General features: G+C 34.9%; 1 protein-coding gene and 1 long non-coding RNA gene across 12 annotated transcripts in view; both read left to right on the top strand.

Annotated features, from left to right (window-relative positions):
* The window catches only part of LOC115216522 (misshapen-like kinase 1), an 835290-nt gene that overhangs the window by 528123 nt on the left and 289667 nt on the right, over nt 1–17500 (top strand). The gene's annotated exons all lie outside the window — the stretch shown is intronic.
* Nucleotides 16361–17500, top strand: part of LOC118765112 — a 16413-nt gene continuing 15273 nt past the window's right edge. The window contains exon 1 of the long non-coding RNA XR_005000960.1: nt 16361–16507. This is a non-coding gene — a long non-coding RNA (uncharacterized LOC118765112). The remainder of the gene's footprint in view (nt 16508–17500) is intronic.

Raw genomic sequence — 17500 nt, 5'->3', positions numbered from 1 at the left:
AATGTTTCTACTTCATGGATTTCACCTATTGTGGCGGGGAGGACGGGTGGAACATATCACCTGCGATAGTTGAGGGATTACTGTGATAAGTACCAGTTGCGCACTGGGCTTAATGTAACTGGCTTACCACTCCTAAATTGAAGGCCTTGTGCCAAAATTTGAAATCAATAAATTACACACACACATACACACAGATTGGGTACAAAAAGACAGATTAATAGATGAGGTAATCCAGTTAGTTTTCCTAAACAATTCTTTGCTTTTTAACTCATTCGTACTATTGTTAAAGAAGCTTGATAAAAGTGGTAAAATTTTCATCATCAAGTTCAGAAGCTGCTGAGCAGTGTTAATATCTATTTGGTCAGTTTCTCAGCATGTTGATTTCACTGGTATTTTTGTGGGGGATTCAGTTACACAAACGCAAATAAAAAAATTTTCAACCTTACCTCAAAGATACATGTTGCTTTTATGCATCCCTGGTTTTTTTTTTCAAATGTTTATTTGAAGATATATTTTACTTACTCTGTAGTTACTCGTATTGATCAGCGATAACCCCAATCTTATTTTTTAACTGAACACTGATATATTTTGTGCAGATATTTTCTTTATTGGTCTGCAGGATTTTTGCAAATGGTTACCCAATTACAAAATAAAACCGTAATCTGGTTTTACATTAGCAACTTGGTAGCAACTAGTATACTGTTAGTAATGGTTTAGGACAAAAACAAAAAAAAAAGGATAAAGTAATAAAATAACTATATATAAAAGTGCATTGCTAGAATATTGATAAATAGTTCAAGTTAGGAAAGCAGCTGTATAATTTATAGATTGGGTAGACATCTAGCTCTGCTTTAGTTTATTTACTACTGCCAGTTGACTGCTTATTTGCCAACTGCATTTATTTGCACAGTATTTTAGGAATTATAAAGCCCTGGTCCACTTTTGTGTGTTTGTGTGTGTGTGTGTGTGTGCAGAAGGTCTGCTGTAGAATATATTTTAATTGGACACTTGATTCTGTTATTGTTAATCTAGGGAAGATAAATTGTGTTTGCTGCCCCTCCCATTCATTGCGCTGGAAATAAAGCCATGGCATTGATGTTGCTGAAATCTTGAGCCGTTGCCATCCTGAAGTGAATCTCCAAAATCAACATTGCTACACCAGTTTTTATTTCTCTACCCAACCCTGTTTTTCGTATCCCATGGAATGCACTCAAGGAGCTACTTAATGCAGAATTATCTGCCAATTGGCACTGAATCATTTGCTACTTTTATTTTTCAACTATTGATCATACTTTAGTCCCATGGATTTTGTTTGACACCACTGTCCATTATTGTGCATCTTTACTGCCACCCCCTTGCTGGTTCTGCAACCAATTTGGTCATTTCGGGCTGGGCTATCTTGTTTCCGTGTCTGCCTCTTTATTTCTCTACTCACTCTATTCCTCTATCTGTTCTTTCCTCCTCTTTAAAGAATGACAATTGATTGTATAAACAATTCAGGGTTTGAACAAATGATTAAATACAAAAATACTTACCTCCAAGTCGACAGTGGTTTGGAGTAAATGGATTAATATGCAAAGAAAGGAGATTAAACAGGATTTTTCATTCAGAAAGATAAAAAGAAAACGCTCTAAGAATCTGACTGAATGTTGGTTGGTAGAAGTGCTGTACATCTTTGTCATACTGGTGTTATTGATTTCACACTCCCACCTTACTACCATTCTTCACCACTCCTGTCTCTGTTTCTCTTAAAACCAATATAAATTTCATATGGGCTTTCAATCAAATTCTTAGTTATCTCTTTTCACCAATATTTTCATGACTGTACTAGTTTCCTACTTTGTAGTAGTTTTTGATTTAATACTATTTTAGCTCTCTGGATAATATTTCAAGATCTTTCAGCTTTAGATATTAATTAAAATCAATTTAAAAATAAATCTTTTTTTGAAGAGAACATTGCCACTTCTGAAGTTACTTAGATTTATTTCATTCCTCACTTTTGGAAGAGTGTAATAATTCAGTTTAATATTGGTGTGGAGAATATAATTGTCTACTGGTGACTGATTTTCGTATGTGACACTGCCAACATAGATTCTTTTCAATTGATCCCTTTGACAAACCGGCTATCATTTAAACTATTTTATGATGTAAAGAAACTGCATTCTCTCATATAGAAATTTGTCTTCTTGTGTATGGGGGTTACTTTTTGGCTATCTGCAGCAACATCATCAACTTTTTCCGGCATCCTCCCCTCTCCTTTCATTTTTCCAGCTACTACTGTTGTTGTATTATTGGCAATACTTTTCACTTTTACAAGCCCCTTACCTCTTTCTCTCCTTCTGACTGACTGACTGACTGCCTGACTGGCTGGCTGGTTCTTCCAGCAACAATTTGGGATTCTTACACATACTTCTGCAGTATTGCTTGTATGGTGGGGGCTGCTAGCTACTGGTGGTCTATGCACATTGATTCATCATGGAAATTACAATACAGACTCCACTGTTGTCAATGGCATTCTCCTATGTAGCAGCAGCAGCAGCAACAGCAACAGCAGACTGTAGCATCCCTTTCTTTCAATATCTTGCTTCCTTCCCCTACAACTGATCCCTTCTTCTTTGGGTTTTTTCAGTTGAAGTTTTGAGGCCTACTACAACACACATTTACTACAACAGACCTGTGAATGCATCATGAACATTTTTACTCATTTGCTCCTTTATTCTTGGAATTATTTCACATAAAATAATGCGGAGCTTTCTATTTTTGAAGTGTTCCTTGTGTTTCCCTACAGATCTGCTCAAATGCAGGAACTACTAAAGCCTGGTTTTATGTGACGGCATTTACTAAGGATTCCTTTTCCCTGGCTCCATTTTCATAACACCACTGCCATCACTACTACTAATATAATTGCTAGCATCCTTTATTGTGATCCTTACTAAACTATAGATGGATTTGTACAAAGCCCTTTTGGAGTTCTCTGTAATGATACCAAACTGATCACTTCCTGGTTCCATTATATTTTATTTTGTTTCTTTCTTCCTTTCTCCATTTCCTTTCCACAATACAATTTATTCAATTTTGGAATAGACTTCAGGGAATCTCAACTTGAAAGAAAGAAGAGGATAGAAAAAAAAGAAGAAAAGTATCAAAACCAGTCTTTGTGGATATACATACTTACATACACATACACAATATATATATATATATATTTATACATAAAAACATATACACGTGCATGTGTGCACACCCTCACACACTCACACACAGTACATTGCAATCTGCTGCCTTTCAGTTTCATTTTCTTTTAGTTTCAGCTCTGTTGCTGCAGATCAAGCCTTTGTATTTTTGGTATTGATCATACCACCACCACCACCATCACCACCACCCACTACTATTCTACAAATATCAGCTGCCTTCTATTTTTATCCCAGTTTTCTGGTACAGCAAAGGTGCTTTTTAACCCTTGCACATTCATTTCATTAAGGAAATATATCACCGTGGTCCTTCTCTACTGGACAATTTTAAAACCTGTTTCAAAACATCTCTGCTTCAACTCCCCTATCAATTTTATTAAAAGTGATTTCCATTTTTGATGCAAATTAATGCTATATTTTTGCACTATTGGTGTGATTAGCAGTGTAGTTTGACAATATTTAGTGCAAATATAGCATTTCTTTTGGCACTGGCTATCTTCCTCTGTAATCAAAACTGTTAGGATCTTCCAGAAATATTTTCATCACAAAAAGTTTTTTTTTTAAAACCAGCATTAAAAAAGAAAGGAAAGAACACATTACTTTCTCTCTCTTTCCCTCATCGTTTCTATTTTCTCTTCTTTATCACTATAATAGCTGATAGCACCCAGACCAACACCTATATCTGTTTGTATTCACTATTGAAATTAAGTTTTGCATCTGCTAAAAAATATTGCCACCCACTGCTCATCTCCCCACATAACAAGGGTCTTTAGAGAAACAGCAGCTGGTGTTGACTGAAGGTTGGCCATTATAAGGAACCAGTCCTCATCCTTTCTGCCTTAGATGCTCCTCACCCAACTGTTTGCTGACACACCTTTTCAATATCATTAAGATTGTGTGTGTATATATGTGAAAGGAAAAAAAAAAGATGTTTTGGTAGAGCTGTCAGCTGATAACAATAGCTACACTAAGTAATTGAGCAGTATCTCTTTTGGATATTGTTGTTGCTGTTATTGTTGTTATTTATTTTAGTCCTCTCTGGCTCCAATTAAGGGAGAGGAAGGCATCCTGCCAGAAATAATCATCTCCTGATGAAGAACATTCGAAGAACAAAAGAATCTAACTTCAAATATTAATCAGTTAAAAATGCTAACTTTATTGATTAACAGCTAAATAATTTAATACTAATCAGCTTGGTGTCACAACGTGCATAGACATTATGTGATTGTATATGTGGTTTTTGTTTGAATGAGTTTGGATGTGTAGGGGGTGTGCATGTGTGTGCGTGTGTGTTTAATGTATACATGCATGCAAACTGAACCATTAAGATTATTAAAATATATGGTGTACAGCTTCTTTAAATAATAGTTCAGAGCCTACTGTTCACATTCTCTTTATATATTCAAACACACAAACATATCTATATTTGTATATGTGCGGCCTAATGCATTTGTTTGTATATGTATACAAATGCTTATATATATTGATTCATAACTGACTTCAAACACACAAGAAAATGGAACTTCGATGCAACACGAACGTCCTCCTTCTCAGAGCCAGCAGCCACAACCACCTGTGTTTTCCTTGTCGTCAAGGAAAACCAGTTCTAGTTGTTGGTTAGTAACCAATGGGATGTCTGTTTGGATATGCACCAGTCGGCACAAGCTTTATTTATTGGAAGTCCTCAAACCACACCTGTTAGGTAACTGTTGATACACTAGCTGGAAGTCAGTGCTACTAACGTGGAGAACTCTTCTGTAGAATCGGAGTCAGTTGGAGTAGTACTGTACTTTTAAGTGTTTTCTATCTCTCTCTCTCCCCCTCTTCCATCTCTCTTTTCTTTTACTTCATACACACACCCTCTCTCTCTATTCCCCTTCTGTTAGTCTGTCTCTCTCTCTCTGTTTTTCCTTTTTCACTCTTGTCACTTTTCTATGGTCTGCTTCACAACTACCACACACTTATGACCATCACTCAACTCTTCATCTCTTCTCAACAAAACATTTATTAGTATAAATATATATATATATATATATATAAGGAAGTGACTAAAACAAACTCAAACACTTATGCAGATATACAAACACACATTATATGTATATAAGCAAGCAATCAAGTAAAAAGAGGGAGAAAAAAAAAATTGCTTCATTCATTTAACTTTTCTGTGTAAATATTTGTAATATAATAGTTTTATGGTGGGAACTAAACAGAAAAGAAAGAAGCGAATAACACACACAACAACAACAACAACAACAACAACAACAGAAAAGAAAAACAAAGCATCATTATTCAACTGCACATTTTTAGTGAACGATTCTTAACTTCATTGATGTACAATTTCCTTTCACTTTCTGTTGATTTTTTCTTTCTATTCTCTTCTGCAAGTGTTTCTTAGCTCTGTACATAAACGCTATCACTTTGCGCTGAAGTGAGCTTCCTATTATTACATCCCAGAAAACAATAGTGAAATACCAAATGTGATCATAAGCCCCTTCTCTGAATCTCATATATATATATATATATATATATATGTAGGTGTGTATATGTGTGTGTGTGTGTGTGTGTATTTATTTATGTATGTGTAACACATGATGATAGCTGCATTGATCAGTAATCTTGTTGCAAAGGGCACTTGTTTGAGCTAATCGCTGTTGCATATTAGAACTTTACCCCTACCCAGCTCTCTTGTCTGTGCCACTCCATTTGACTGGATTATCATAAACAACGAAACTGTTTTCAATACCCTCCTCTCCTTCACTCAGTGTTGCTGCTACAGCTACTCTCCCTTTCTGCTGGAATCCAAGCAGCTTCCTCTCCTCTCACACCCCTGCTCTCTATTTCTCTTTCCCTCTCTCCATCTCCCTCTCTCCCTCCTCCATTCTCTATCTCTCCCCACTCCTCCGCTCACTTGTGCTTGTTGCACAACTTGTGTTGTGTCGCAGTTTCCATCCCCACCTGGTTCTGTTTCTCATTTTTGCTAACTCACACTAAAGCACAACACTATCAACAACGACCATGGTGATAGATGAAGAAGACGAGGATGTATTTTACTATTACAAAATTGTGGGAAATTACTACTATTGTATGCTGGAGGTAAGTACAACTTTAAGTGTCCAACTCCCCACTTTTAGTTTGCTTCAGTTTTTTCTTTCACTTTCTCTCTCTCTCTCTCTCTCATACATATACACACACACTCACACACACATCTTGTGCATCTTTTAATATCTCCACTGAAACGTCTGGTTCCTTATTTACATTCATCATAAAAAGAAAGATAGAAAGAGAGAAAATAGACAACAGACAGAGTGAGGCTAGTTTTTCCAGCCAGGTGTTGCTGTTGATAGTGAAAGTAAACTTACACTAGTTATTCGTTTGTTACAAAAGCGGGGTTTTTTGGTATTTTTTGTATTTTTTTTTTTGCATTTGACATCTACTTCCTAATTATTATTGTTGTTGCTGTTATAGCTATTATTTCTATATTTTTGAAGAAGGAACATATCAATGAATGAAAGAGGTGATGATGATGATGCTGAAAGTTGTGCTGGGGGAAGGACTGTTACAGTAATCACAACAGGTTAAAATCGTCTGCTAGCTTCATTTTCAGTGGATTGTATTGCTTAACTTTACACATATCTCTCTATGTATGTATGTATGTATGTATGTATATATGTATATCTCTGTCTCTCTGTCTCTCTCTCTCTCTATATATATATATATGTATATATATCTCTATGTATGTATATATGTATATATATCTCTATGTGTATGTATGTATATCTCTATGTGTATGTATGTATATCTCTATGTATGTATGTATGTATATCTCTATGTATGTGTATGTGTGTATGTATGTATGTATATCTCTATGTATGTATGTATGTGTATGTGTGTATGTATGTATATCTCTATGTATGTATGTATGTATGTGTATGTATGTTTATATATATCTCTATGTATGTACGTGTTTGTTTGTATGTATGTAGGTATATATATATATATTATATATATATATATATATATATAATATATATATATATATATATATATATATATATATAATATATATATATATATATGCATACATGCATGCACACATACATGCAGTGTGTACACATACTTTCATAGATGCATATATATGCAATATCTGCATCCAAAACACATATGAATCAACATGCATGCTGCTGTTCCCTCTTTATTTTGCTTCTTACAATTTCCTTTATGGAAAGAAAAGGGCTGACTAACAGAGACCCACCCCGCTCCTCCACTTTCGCTCCATACCGTCACACCATCAATGAGCATGTGTATTAATTTTCTTTGGCAGGGGGGAAGCGGGGTTTTTCTGTGTAATATTAAGAATCTTTAATGTGCTTATTCCTCATTAGATGCAACGAAGGTATGCTTGTGTTATTGATATTAAAATAATGTTGATATTAAATTGATGTTAAGCCAGGGTAGGCAGTGTCTGTGGAAAGTCTTGTGTGGAGGAGAAATACGCGTATATTCTGAATTGTTCTCGCTCTTCTCGTCTTAAGCCCTTGGTCTTTCGATTTTATGAAAACATTTTATAGTTTCCACAGGAATTTTGTTTTCCTTTGAAGTGGCGATTCTATTTCATTCAGTCACTCATTCATTCACTCATTCATTCTTCCTTTCCTTTTTCTGTCTTCCCCTCTTTTTCTTCATCATCATCATCGTCATCTTCATCATCATGCACTGTGTGTTGTAACCGAAGGGTTTTCTTAATCAGATCCATTTCCCTGTCTCTGTCTCTCTCTGTCCGCCTGTCTGTCAGCTCTCTGTTTAGCTGTTCCTGTTATTTGTTGCATCTTACTGTTGCACTGCTGTTTCTCTCTTTCTCTCCAACATACACAACTAACTGCACTTACTCTGCAACTTCTTAGTCATCCGTTAAGAGCCACCACGCTGCCTTTGATCACCCACAATAAATAATCCCATTAAGTTACTTTCCATTGTTGTTATTTATAACAACCAACATCTCCATCACCAGCATCATTTTCATCACCAAGGTGATATAACCAACCTCCCCCACCAAGAAAAAAAACCCCCAGAAAAAAGCCCCCAAATTCCCATCAATAACGACAGTTTTATTATTATTATTATTATTATTATTATTATTATTATTATTTAGGGTTGTTAGGTGAACAATTACTGCCATGTGTCTTGTTAGGAAAATCAGCTGAATGTATCTCTATGACACCCCTAGGTTAAACTTTCTACTTTCTCTTTAGTTAACTATGAACTGTGGTGTGAAAGGAAAGTGAGTTAGTGAGAGTATGTGTGTGTGCACGCACGCACATGCTAACTAAATGCCTAAAACAAGTCAAACTTGGTAGTTTTTCACTCAACTTTGTAGAACCTGACAACGTATCATGCATACACATACGTATGTGTATATGTCATATATTGTTTGTGTGTGTGTGTAATATGTATGTATGTGTGTATGTTATATGTATATTTATATATATATATATATATCCATACATAGGTATAAATCCATATATTTAACGTATAGTATATATTGCAGGTGTGTATATGTATATATACTTATATGTTCATATGTCTCTCTCTCCACACACACACACACACACACACACACACACAATTCTATAACAAGAAAGAATAGCATTGACTGATTTTGAAGTTTTGGCCTGCTAAGCTTTTGTAACATATAAACAAACATATATATATATATATATATATGTACACACACACGTGTGTGTATATATAATATGTATTTGTGCTTGCCTGCACATATGAGTATACATCTTATGTACATGCATATATATTCATATATATATGTGTGTGTGTGTGTGTATATGTATATATATATGTATATATATGTGTGTGTGTGTGTATATAGTTTTCTACTAGTGATTCACAAACTTGAGAGTCATGTAGAGCATCTCTGGGTGTCAATCTTGTAGGGGCATGTGAAAAAATGACCAAGGCTGAGGGCAAAGAGTCTATACTAAGCAAATAGTAAGGAAAATTGTGCACAGTTGAAGTAGAGCTGTACTGGGTTTGATGAGGTGTTTGTATGTATAAGAGAGGGCTAGAAGAATTTGGACATGTCTTGGTTAGCACCATTGGAAGGAGTGACACTGTCACAAGTGTTGAAACCTCTAAGCAACAGCTGATGAGGGGGGTGGAATGTCCCAAAGTGTAATTTGTATGTGAACTATTTTTGCTATATATAACAGTTGTATATGCATGTGTGTGTGTGTGTGTGTGTGTGTGTATGTATATGTGTTTATGTATACATATGTGTGTGTTTGTACCCATAATCATACATATATTTGTTTGTGATGCATGTATGTGTGTTGTGTGTGTATGTATGCATGACTGTGTTTGTAGGTTTTACTATAGGTGTTTATGTAGGTACATTGATATATATATGAATGTGTATTTGTATAGATGTATATTTATATGTACAAAAATACACAGGCAGATATACCTCTTTACGCAGATATATCGATTGGTATATCTATCTGTATATCTTTATTGATATTTATGCCCCACCATACCTACATATGCACACACACACACCTCTATAAATACAGCTGTACCTTTTGTGATAAGAATACAACTTTAGCCTCACTGTGAAAAGTAAACAAAGTGGATAGAGAAAGTGTGAGTGACCAGAATAGTTTCAAGTCTTATTAAACCTTCATCAGAGAAAGAATCCCCGTTGCTTACCCATGGGTAGATTTGCTAACTTAAAGTACCTACAATGTTTGCAATCTCGGATATAGTTAAACTGGTTCATCTAACTTGCATCAGACTGCATGCAATGGGAATATAGTTAATTAATTAATGATGTACTAGTCAGCATTTTTTATCTTCTGGTAATTCAAAATATAAAAACAAAAACTCAGTTTATAGCCTTAATGGGAAAAATTAAGCGAACATGATACGTGTTAGGTTTTTATTTCTCTGTGGCCGGAGCATGTTGAATTGATCTCACTAGTTTTTAGTCTTGTTAGACTTGCACATCTCTATCTCCCTCTCTCCGTGCTACTTTTTCCGTGCACACACACGTATGTGTGTGTGTGTGTGTGATTGAATACATAATTATATACATGTAATACATCTATCAGTATATTAAGTTTCGAATGATATATATATAGATGTGTGTATGTATAAGAACATATACATGTATACACTAAAGAGCATTATGATAAATCACTTCATGCATTTTTTAAAACCGTGTTGAAATTAATCTGAAACTTTGAAGTAAATTTCGTTTTTTTTCCCTCTGTAATCTCCTTAGCTGAGATTATGAATTATCTAATACTTTCATTAAAGTGACTTACGGTTATGAAAAAAAGAAAGGCAGTAACCAAAATGACTGAAATACTTAAATCGGTATTAGATGATTAGGATGATGATAGCAATGTTTTTTCACACTGTTTATTTATTACTGCTAAATGTAATCTAATGAAGGTGGTTAATTCTATACTCATATGCGTTCTTATTTAATAATGTATAATCAGAGTTGGATAAAATTGTTAAGTAGATATTTGGTATATTGGTAATTTTTTTCTCCCTTTCTCTACAAGTGATAATTCAAGGATTTATTTATATATTTCTGACACATTGTAAGGTATTAATAGTGGAGAATATTAAAAACAAATGGAAACTAAAAAGAAAATAATCGAAATCCCGCTAACATTATAGATAGTTATTGTTGTTGTTGTTATTATTATTATTATTATTATTGTTCAGGACACACAGTGAAAGAGTTGAAAATACATTCTCTCAGTTTGGCTCTTCGAAACACTTTCATCCTCTCTTCTTTCGTTCCACTCAATAGATACACGTGTTCCTCTGAAGAAAAATAAACCATTTCACACTATCTGCTCTAACTGTAATGTTTATTATGAAGCTATCTTTGCTCGTTAACTGTTCATTGTTGTTCGATTTACAACTAGATAGCTTCACTTTGAATCATTAATGACAGTTCTAAATGTTTTCCTTTGTAAAAAGGAGAATGTATTCTCTTTTCACAGGGGTAACATATTCTTTAATCTTGCTTGTAGTAGGTCTATTGTTAGATGCGGTTCTTTCTTCATTAAGTGAGGTGCATAATAGTTGATGTGTAAGACAGCATTTTATATACAGAATATCAATGAAAAGTCTCTAAGTATTATTTCTTTTTACCTATACTGTTGAAAAGGAATAAATGTGTATTATGTGTATATTACTGTATTATGGTTGTGACAGCAAAACCAGAAAGAAATGCATCATTCCCTTTTCAATATCAATCCTTAATTAATTCCAGTAGAATTCGTTGCGGTGGTGGTGGTGGGCTTTGAAATCCTTTGGGTATTAACTGGATTATGCAAGAATACAATATGAATATTACATAACTTTTTGAAAATTATTCTTCATGGTTGAAAGTACAGAAATTTTTTTTTTCTCTTAGAAAGAATCTTTTGTTACACAGAATATCCTAGCATGATCTAATGATGATTCATTAGTAGTAATTAAGCAGTAATTAAATCTGAAGTTCGGTCATCAGATGGTCTGAGCACACACTTATAAACATTAATCTACTGATATTTCTTTTGCTTAGTGAAAACTTGGCACCTTTTCAGAGAGGCTGGTACCATCTCACATTCTCTTTCTTCAGTTCAGTCTAGTTGGGTTTTTTTTTTTATTTTGTTAATTTTGTTTTCGTCTATTTTGAAAATTTGGATCCTTTCGAGAGTTTTATTTTATTTTATTTTTCAACTTTTACATTTGTAAATGTTTGAATCTTGTGAGAGAAAAAGGTTTTTTTTTATTTTTAAATTTTGAATTCTTGGAGGTTCTTTCGCTTGTGGCTCTTAGGTATCTTCTTTATATGAATACCAGTAATGCATTGGGATCCAATCAACTGAGGAAAAGAAACCGAAGAACTATTCCATTCTTCCATACCCAGAAAACAGAGCATGCTTGTGTGTACATGTGTATATTTGCACTAGTTTACGGCGTAAACATTATCTATTTTAAGCACTAGTCTAAGTGTATAAAAATATATGTATATATGTAAAATATATGTACAGGGAATAGATATTTCATAAAACACATACTTGTGCACACAAATGAGTACACTCAATGCCATAAGGAGGTATTGTTTTGCAAACTTTAGAATTTCCAAAGTACAAATACGTATGTATGTGTAGTGATGGTGGTGACGATGATGATAATTCTTTCTACTATTAGTCACAAGGCCTGAAATTTTGTGGCAAGGGAGCCAGTCAATAACATTGACCTCAATGTTCAATAGGTACCCATTTTATCGACCCCTGAAAGGCAAAGTTGACTTAAGGCAGAATTTGTACCTGGAGTTTAAAGGTAGATGAAATGCCGTTAAGCATTTTGTCTCTCATGCTTATGACGCTGCCAGCTCACCACATCATCATCATCATCATCATTTAACACCCGCTTCTCATGCTGGCATGTTTAAAAAGTAATGTTTTTCTCCTTTGGTGGTTGTTTAATAAGCTGTTAACTCTGAATGATATTCTCTCTGACAAGAATAGGATGACATCTTGATTGCATGAAGTTACTATATACCCCGCCCCTTACCTTTTAACTTTTACCAGTCAGTTATTGTAAAATCTGATAAAGGACACATAAAGTGCATGCATGCACACACACATACACACATTTCCTTTCATTTCATTTGTAACTTTTTATAATATATGTGGAATACAAAAATACAACTGCCTGCACAGTATACATATGTGCGTGTATGTAAAAATGCTTGTGTGCGTATTATACACAAGCCAAGTGTACATGTGAATATATATACATGTGTGTATGTATGTTAGATGCATTTACAAAGTCTGTGTGTGTGAGTGCATGCACTGATAATACTGATTTGGCTAGGACTTCAACTGGTATTTAACAGTTTAATCAACATATTGTTTGTGTGTGCCTGTGTCTCTCAGCCCATCTTTATGGGTTGGACACAGGGCCGGATTAAGACCCATAGAGGCTCTAAGCACTAAAAAGATTTTGGTGCCCCCCTATATATAAATAATTCAAAATGTAACCACAAAATGAAGTTTTAGCTTTCAAAATGAAACAGTAAGATGGAAAACAATGCTTATTTTTGTATACTTCTCCTTTTAAATAGCAAAGTCTTTGATCAGATCCTCAAAATTTATCTTATGTAACACTGTAACACATCTGCTTCTAAACTTTGTAGAGATAAGGCATCCCAAATATTATTTTAGCAAGTTTAAAGTGATTTCTTTTGTGCTGTAAACCAGTTACTATTTTTGTGATGCCTACACCCCCACCCCCGGTCGTTTTATGCTTATTTTGCTTAATGGTTAGACCAGTGCTAGTTAGACAGGCCATCACATCTCAACAATGACATTTAAGTTTGCTCCTATCACAGACTTCTTAATAGAGTGCAAACACACATACACTCCTACACACACACACACACAACCTGCTTTTCTCAGTATCCAGTTGCCAAATTTACTCACAAAGCCTGGTTGGGCTGGGGCCCAACTGTACAAGATAATTGTCCAGTATGTCAAGTAATAGAACTCTAAACCCAGTGCCAATGAAGCTAACCTATTAACTACACACTCATACTGTACCTCTGCGCGCGCGTGTGTGTGTGTATATATATATATGCTATCAAATCTTTCTTTCAAAATATATGGGCTGCAACTGAGAAGTGCTCAGAATATCCAAGACGAATGATAATAAAAAAGTAAATTCAGAAACAAAGTGTAGGCCAATCAACAAATGTTTAATCTCTTATTGTAATGTAGTTATTTGCTGTTTGAACTATCTAATTTTTTTTTTATACTTGATGACTTAGATGCGTTCTTTTTGCATAATCCATATATGTTCCAAGGTGACAAGCTGGCAGAAACGTTAGCATGCCTGGCAAAATGCTTAGCAGTACTTCATCTGTCTTTACATTCTGAGTTCAAATTCTGCCATGGCTGGCTTTGCCTTTCATCCTTTCGGGGTCAATAAATTAAGTATAAGCCGCATACTGGGGTCAATCTAATCAACTGGCTCCCTTCCCCCAAATTTCGGGCCTTGTGCTTAGAGTAGAAAAGAATAATCCATATGTTTTACTTTATTTACACCTCGAAAATTTTTACATTGTGTTAATCTATATTTTTTTAATATATTTATATGTGGTACTTTTATATATACAGATCTTTTGATCCTTTTTAAAATGTATAGATGTATGTGTATTTTTAAAAATATGTTTAAAATTTTGCATCTGGGAATTTGCTGGTCAGCCTACACTTTGTTTCTGAAGTTACCTCTTTATTTATTTATTTATTTATTTATTTATTTATTTATTTATATATTAAATATATGTATATGTCCTTGCCACATGCAACCATTGATAGCATTGTTAGTCCACAAATGAAGAAATACACACCAAATGGCTGTTGAGTACTCACTCTGACTGCTCAGTACTATTGTGTGTGTGTGTGTGTTGTGTGTGTGTAATATTGAGAGGATGTCTATGTCTGTATGTAACTTCATAAGAACTTAAAACAGTTAGTGAAAACATGGTATAAGGTACCAAATCATATTCTCTTACATGTATTTGTGTAATATATATATATATATATAAAATGTACACATATACATGCATGTATTAATATTAGTGTCTATGTGTATGGTGCATTTTTTTATGGTATGTATACACATATGTATGTATATGTGTGTGTCATCATTTTAATGTTCACTTTTTTAACTTGCATGGGTGGGAGGCATTTTATTAGGCAGATTGCCTATGGCCAGGTGACCTTCTAGTTGCTAACCTTCACCTGGGTCCAAGCAGGGTAAAAAGGTAATATTTCCCCATGACCAGAATATTAGAAATGAACGACACAGTTTGTATGGCAGTGACACCCTTTTAACATGCCTCACATTAGAAGCAGAATTTATCATTGCTTCTAAGGACTTACTTTCTATTTGAAAGAAATTATCAATGATGCTGGATTCAATGAGTATTTTATGTTTAATCATATAAATATATATATATACACACACAATTTATACATTTATAGCGGACATATTCATATGTATTTGTGTAAATAGATATATATATATATACATGTATATGTGTGTGTTTGTGTATATGTGTGTGTGTGTGTTATATTATACATATTATGTATGTTACATATATAACATATAATAGGTGCTGGAGTGGCTGTGTGGTAAGTAGCTTGCTTACCAACCACATGGTCCCGGGTTCAGACCCACTGCGTGGCACCTTGGGCAAGTGTCATCTACTATAGCTTTGGGCTGAGCAAAGCCTTGTGAGTGGATTTAGTAAATGGAAACTGAAAGATGCCTGTCATATATACATACATACATATGTGTGTGTGTGTGTGTGTCTCTCTGTGTCTGTGTTTGTTCCCCCACCATCGCCTGACAACAGATGTTGGTGTGTTTATGTTTCCATAACTTAGCAGTTCGGCAAAAAGACTGATAGAGTAAATACTAGGCTTATATATAAATAGATATACACTACTAATGTAGTGTATATGTATTTATGGGTACATGTGTATGTAATGAGTACATGTTATTAGTTATTCTATTATGGCTTCATGCCCTTCCTGTTGCTAACCCTCATCTGTTTTTTCAAGTAAAGTGCTTTTCCACTACACTTGAAAAGGGGCATAGGTGTTGATCAATTTCACTTTTACAGGTAGTGTCAAAAAATATTCCCACTTGTAGCTGAGTGTCTTTACTTGTATACTCTAGAATGCGATCATATACACACACACGTGCGCGCACGCACACACACACACACACACACACACACACACACACACACACACACACACACACACACACTGTGTCTGTGTATTTTTGTGTAGCTAAATATAATTTTATTCATTGGGAAAAGTGGTCCTCTACATATGAAGCAAAATATATCTAATTTTATATTTAGCAGGGATCATTTGAAAAGTACAAAATTTTGACCACTGGTTTTATATGATACTGTAGCCTTTTGAGTATCTCCTGAAGCAATGTACAGTAACAAAGGAATATGTTTATGTACACATTGTGTGTCCTGTGTCTGCCCATAACTTCTTAGTGACTTAAAACTATTAGTGAAAGGAAGATATTCATAACAAAAGTAGCAAAGATCATCATCATCATCATCATCATCATCATCATCATTTAGCGTCCATTATCCATGCTGGCATAGGTTGAAAGGTTCGACCAGGGTTGGCAAGCTGAAGGGCTACTCCAGACTCCAGTCTGATTTGGCATGGTTTCTACAGCTGGATGCCCTTCCTGATGCCGTATGCCCTTCCTAACACCAGGGTGCCTTCCTGACACCAGAGTGCCCTTAACAAATTGTAGCAAAATAAACAATAGAAATTCAGTCTAATATTTTAATTCAAAAGGGTCTTCTGAATCACATTGTGAGTGCACATTTGTGCATATTCACATTTATTGTTATCTGTCATCATCATCATCAATGTGATCATCATGCTGACCAGCACCATTTGCTTTTCATTCTGGTATGGTTGAGGCAGGCTGTCAAACTTCTTGTTTGGGAATTAGCAATTCTAAGACAGATCTAAACCATTTCTGTGTGGCTTCTGTTGTTGGATGCCCTTCATAATACCAAACTCAATTTTCAGAGTGTACTGGGTGTATTTCACTGTTGCACCAGCATTAGAGAGGTGCCTTGTCATCATAAATGATGAAACAACCTCCCTTAACTTTATGTTACTGCTGTTGCAATATAACCGTGGGTTTGAATATATGAGTTTGGCTGTGAATGTGTGTGTGTGTGGTAGATAGAGATATGTACTTCTGTTTGTTTCTTTATGTCTCTTCCTGTCTGTTTCTCTCTCATAAATAAACAAATAAATACACTCTCAGCTAGCATAATATGTGCATACACACAAGTACACTGCATATGTGTGTTTGAGTGTGTATGTATGTGTGTATATATATATGTGTGTGTATACACACACACACATAGCCACTTATATATATGTATATGTATATATATATATATATATATTATATATATATATATATTGCGCTGCTCCGACTGGCCTCTGTGCCGGTAAGACCATCCGAACGTTGCCAGCCCCGCCTTGGCTGGCTCCCGTGCCGCTGGCACGTTAAAAGCGGAGTGGTTGGCGTTAGGAAGGGCATCCAGCCATAGAAACTCTGCCAGATCAGACTGGAGCCTGGAGCGGCCCCTAGCTTCCCAGACCCCGGTCGAACCGTCCAACCCGTGCTAGCGCGGAAAACGGACATTAAACGATGATGATGAT

This window comes from Octopus sinensis, linkage group LG10 (assembly GCF_006345805.1).
Source record: "Octopus sinensis linkage group LG10, ASM634580v1, whole genome shotgun sequence".
NCBI lineage: Eukaryota > Metazoa > Mollusca > Cephalopoda > Octopoda > Octopodidae > Octopus > Octopus sinensis.
Note: the sequence above shows the minus strand (reverse complement) of the source record. Positions and strands in the feature narration are given on the sequence as shown.